The following is a 6,000-nucleotide window of genomic DNA, read 5'->3' on the forward strand; positions in this document are numbered from 1 at the left end:
TGGTTATGAAGGGCTTGATGGTATTTTATACTGAAAGATCTCTGTGTTTTGAGATGGGCACTATTAAAAATACCAAGAAATTCTACAACTACAGAAAATTTGAGAGAGTAGGAAACTTGCTTGAATCTCTTGATAGGAAAGCAAAATTCTTAAAATTCTCTCTCTTTTGAATTCCAATCCAAAGATTCTGCAGATGCTGGAAACTCGTAGGATCCCTGACTAATTTTGGCCAAGCATGGTATGAACTCTGCCTCTACAATGACCCCACCGCTGCCAGGAACATCTGCACCACATCTGTATGTGAAGTCTGGGTACCCCACACATCACGTCCTCAGCCTCTCCAAGCTGACAACCCAAAAACGGACGTTTTACTTCAAGGGTTGTTCACACAGACCCAGAGATATGGGCTCAAGACAGTTCTCACATAGGTTAATTAAATTCTTTTAAAGAAGAAAGAGGTAAAATTATGGGGTTAGGGCAAGGTTTTCTAAGGTCTCTTGGCTATGAATTCTATGGAAAAGTCTGGCAAGCACTTTTACCACTCTGTTCCCACCGCTCAACTCTTTTCCTCTGTCCTTTCCTCAGGAAGTCTAGCATGTCAAAGAGAAGGTCTGGGTCTTGTCTAGAAGACTCAAAGGCAGCCATCCCACACACAACTAATAGGAAATAAATATTATAAAAGAGATGGTGAGAAATGACACCTTGGCTTAGCCACGGCTGAAAAACCTAGGAAAAGTGTTTGGAGTGAGCAAACACCAGCTGGGAAGCGAGGTTCAGGCGGGGGCCTGACCCTGAGTTCAGAGAGGGACGAGCAGGGCAAAGTATGTGTTCTGTTGTGTAACCTTAGTTTTTATGGCTATCTGCTGGTGGGCTGTTTTGCCTTGTTCTGCTCTATTTCAACATCCATTTATGCTCCACGACTAGTTCCTTCATAAACACATTTTTTACTCTACCTTGCCAAGCAGGAGTCCTCAGCCCTGGATCCACCCCAGTAGTCCTAGGAGGTCTCTCCAATCAGATTTTGGGAGGAAAGGCATCCATTGGTGGCCCTTTCACTTGTAAAGCTCTACCGCACCCCAGTAACTCCCATCTTTGACACAGACCAGGGCCCCTAGCAACGCCAGCAACCTTGGCCCATCTTATCCACCAAAGACTCTGATCTCAGGGTGAAAGAATCCACCTTGTCTTTCAAAGTTTCAGATGAAATGAATTCATTTCACTCACAATTCGTAACAGATAGTTTTCCATCTCTGAATTCATAAACTAGAACAGAATGCTTGAAGAACATACAAGAAAGGAATGTTGCTCAGGGAAAAGAAAAATGTCTAGGCAGAGGCCACCCACACAGGCATGCCATGTTGGCAACAGTGACCTAGGAGCCCCTGATGACAAGGCTGGGACGCAGCCTGTTATGGAAAAGAAAGTGAATGGTTCAGGTATCAAGGTAGGTGTGGATTCTGGCTCTGTCCTTGGCTGCCAGCACAATGAGAGTAGAGAGAAGAGCAACCCAAACTCTTCAGTTTAGGATTTCTCGTTGGAACAACAGCAATCAGAGCTGACATCCCCAACCTTGTCAGGGCTTTGTGCTAACCCATAGCACCTGTAGGGTCCTGTGACACACCTGGCCCTTCACCACAGTGTTAGTATGACACGATAACCCAGCAGCAGTGGCTTCCACCCTTCACATCATCCTGGACATAATTATTCTGTGTGCACAAGCACGCTCCTCTTCCACAGCCTGCCTTCCCGTGCCATGACATTCAGCAGGTGCAAGTATGTGCCCTGACATTATAAACAACATTTAAAAGCCAAATCTCTGTGTGTGTGTTTTCTATTTATTGCATTATCTGGCCACTTCTGAAACTATCTTCAGAAATGCAATATTCTTGGTGAATAGTTCTAAAAGTAGAAATTATTTATGTTATTTGTTACCAGAAGAATAAATAAGCATGTTATCCTCTTAGCAAATTAGATTGCCGGAGGGATGCTTGAGATTACCCGAAACCAATTTTTATCAAGTATTAATACAAACGCTCATGCAGAATTGTCAAAAACAGAATCCCAGGCCAAATTTTACAGAGAACTATAATTCACAAATTCTTCTAAAACCTGACTTGGAGGAATGCACAGTTAGCAGCAGGTGCAGATATAACGCCACAGTGTCATAATGAAAGGAAAATGTCTCTGGTATGTAAAATTAAAGTGAAGTTGTCCCTTCAAGCGCACACGGGAACGAAAAGTGGAAGGGAAGTCAGGGCATCGGCACTAAGACTGCGATTTAACACTTGGGGGTAATGATGTCTAAATGGATGAGAAGTAAACCCTTAAATTTGAAGCAGCCTGGTCTGCGTGCTCTAGAAAAGGAGCCATGGTCTTGAATATAAGACTTAGCTCTCCTAACCGAACATCAGAAAGTGGTTTAATAGATACCCTGGGATTTACCCTCTGTGAACAGGATCTTTATAGAAATGAGTATTCTGGGATGGGGTGGTGAGACAAAGTGCCTGAGGGGGCTCTGGGTTTAATGGGCAGAGAAGGTCAACACAAGACACTATGAGAATGTTCCAGGGCACAAATAACTCCATCCCAGTAGGAAAAATGAGGAGGCAGTGACAGCAACACAGAAAGAAAAGCAGGTCAAGAAGAGAGAAGTCAGCATCCACGGCACTGGTCCTGACCTCCCTCCAGTCTGTTAGCAGGACTCAAGGCCTGGGGATGAGTGGGAGACTTGAGGAAGCCCTCCCATGCGTGAGGAATGAGCCATCCCTTCTACTGCCTGAGCTAAGGAGCTATGGCTTCATCAGTCCAGCTAGTATGTATGAGGAGACAGAGAGGCATAGGGGATGAAAATACAATTCGTTTCGGAAATTTGAGATCTCTTCCTGTATTAGGCACTTTTCTGTGCTGTCATCAAACACCTGACAAAGCACCTTAAAGGAAGAAGCCTTCTCTTGGCTTGTGGCAGGGACAGCATGGTGCAGTTCCCTGTTCCATGAATGTGTGGTTAGGGCTGAAAGCTGGAACTCCTCACATCTCTGGTAGACCAGGAAGCAGGTAAAGAGATCCACTTGGAAGCAGGGTTCAACTAAAACCCTCAAGACCAGCCTACCAGCAACCTGCTTCCTCTATCTTCCACCTCCCACAGCTTCCCCAAACAGTGCCTCCAGCTGGGAATTAGGGAGCTTGTGCCAGAAGGACATTTTACATTCCACCGTAACACTTCCCAGTCGTCTGCCGAGATTCCTTATAACTGAATGTTTCCTTCCATTACTCACTGACAGCAAGAAATGGTTCCCCTGCACCTTACCTCTGACAACAGGTAGCTTCAGACAGAAATGGTTCAAGGAGGTCGTTTCTAGGGCTTGTATTTAAGACATAGCATCTTCTCCTGAAAAGTAGAAATGCCAGTAAGAGCATACCGAGCTGCCATTACAGCCCAGATCACCCCAATGATGAAATGCCCGGCACCAAGACAGCATCCCGGGATGGTCCAGTACTGCCCTTCACATCCCAGACAGCATCCTAGGCTGACCCAGTTTGCCCTTCACAGCTGGCAGGGCTTGTTGCTCAGTTCTGGCAAGAGTGGGCCCAAGCCCACAGGGCTAATCTTCCTCATCTCGTGGCACTGCAGTGCGGCCATTCCTTTTCATGTTCGTGAACACCTTCTCTGTAACATGTGGAGTTTGTTATTTACACTCTTACTAATACAAAAATGTCCTTGATCTTCGTTTTACACAGTGACTCACTGGATCTTAATATAAACTTGGGGCAATGCTGAGGAGAGGAGATGGACTTCCTGATGACGAGAGTGCAGAAAGTGGTTGTAAAGGAACTCTGCACAGCTGTGCTGCGCTGTGCATGTCTGAAATAACTTTGATATTTCATGAAACGAAGTTTAGGGATGGTATCAGTTCCCCCAAAAAAGGAAATCTGGTTGGCCTCAGAACAAGGCTTCTCTTTGTTACTATACTATAAACAGAGATTCTCTTTGGGTTAAAAAACACTGTAAAAAAAAAACCTATAATTCATATTTAAGCAAATAAAATACAAATTATCCATATGCAGGAGAATCTGTGATGGGAAATGCTAAATTGACAGGCATTTCAATATGTAATGTGTTCTAGGGACCATGGACAATCACGTCTGCATTCAGTGGCAGGAATCACAGCAGCCAAGACAGTGAAATAACTCAAATGACCCTCAGTAGATGAAGGATAAAGAAAATGTGGTGCTGAATAGGAAGAATAGTTTTCTCAACACTACTCAATATTTCCAAAATAGCCCACTTATGACACTGCATTCCTCACAGACAACTGCTGTGAACATACAAGTCTAAATGTTTTCTCCCAGTGAGCAACTCTCCTGCCGGATATTCTCCAATAGCTCAGTGCAGGCCCCGATAGCACAGACCCAGACCAACCCCACCCCGAATGCCAGGTGCAAGTCACCAACTGGCTGTAAACAACCAAGCTCCCAAACCATCTCCTCAGGTTCAATCACAGGACTCAGGGAAGCTGTGCTCACACCATCTCGCTTGTTGTGAGGCATGCCACAGAGAATCAGCCAGATGCAGCACATGCATGGGGCAAGATATGTGGGAAGGGTTGCCTCTGCACTCCCCTGCCCCCTCCAACAGCCCAGAAGCTTCTGCGTTCTGCCTTCCCTCCAAGGGGTTTATGGAAGCTGCTTTGTGTTGCCACAGTTCGCAGCTTTGACTACTGATGATCAGCTCACCTTCAGCCCTTCTCCCCACCTCACAGCAAAGTTGCAACCTCTGATCACATGGTTGGTTTCCCTGGCAACTACCCCCCATCCAGATGCTATAGATCAAGGAAGCCCCAGCCCCAGCCATCTCATCAGCATACAAAATGACTCCTACCACTCAAGGACACAAGGGTATTTAGGAGCTGTGTGCCCAAAAATAGAGATAGAAACCAAATCTACATTTCTTTTATATCACAGATTTGTTATAGGAAAATAGAGTGGGCTAGAATTCCTGTCCAGTCCACTCCCAACAATGAGGATAAACATGGAAGGCATTATGCTAAATAAAAATGATCCAGTCACAGACAGAAAATCACTACATGATCCACTTGCATGCAATGTCTAAAAGAGTCAAACTCACAGAGGTAGTAACTGAGATGGGTCCAGGACCCAGGCAGAGGGGAAAGTGGGAAGTTGGAATTCAAGACGCATAAAGGTTCAGTGCATTATGCACTGAAAACTTCATTAAGAGAGTAGACCTTAAGCCTTGTTATCATTTAAAAAAAGAAAAAGGTTTTTGTGGTGATAGACATGTTCATTACCTCAACTGTGGCGACTGTATTAGAGATATATGCATATGCATAAACTTACCAAATTATATACATTTGACTGGGGTGCATCTCAGGAGAGAACACACATTACATGTGTGAGTCTCAAGGTTTGATCCCCAGAACTCAAACAAAAATAATACACACAGTCATATCCATTTTTAACATATCAATTATATGTCAAATTTATTTAAACTATTGAGGCAATATCATGAAACATCAAGTTGCTTCCTGAAAGTCTATGTATACCTTCCTGAATATAAAACCCAGACCACTATCCCAAGGATGGAGAGACCTGTAACTCTTCCTTACTGTGTGTGTGTGTTCAGACATGTACACATGTGTAAGTTGGCATGTGGAAGCCAGAAGCCAACCTTTGTTGGCATTACTTTGGTGTCATCTACATTGTGTTTTTGTTTTGTTTTGTTTTGTTTTGTTTTGTTGAAACAGAGTCTCTCACTGGCCCCGAGCTCACCAAGTAAGCTAGGCTGCCTAGCCAGTGAGCCTCAGGAATCTGTCTGTCTCCACATCCCCAACACTGGGATTACCAAGTGTGCACCACTATGCCTGACTTTTTTTATGTAGGTACTAGAGATCAAACCCAGGTCCTCGTGCTTGTACAGCAAGCACCTTACCCACCAAGCCCCACTTACTGCATTTTTAGTAAATGTACCAATAAATAACTTTC

Source organism: Nannospalax galili, unplaced genomic scaffold, assembly GCF_000622305.1.
Source record: "Nannospalax galili isolate Female #2095 unplaced genomic scaffold, S.galili_v1.0 scaffold488, whole genome shotgun sequence".
In the NCBI taxonomy this organism is placed as follows: Eukaryota; Metazoa; Chordata; class Mammalia; order Rodentia; family Spalacidae; genus Nannospalax; species Nannospalax galili.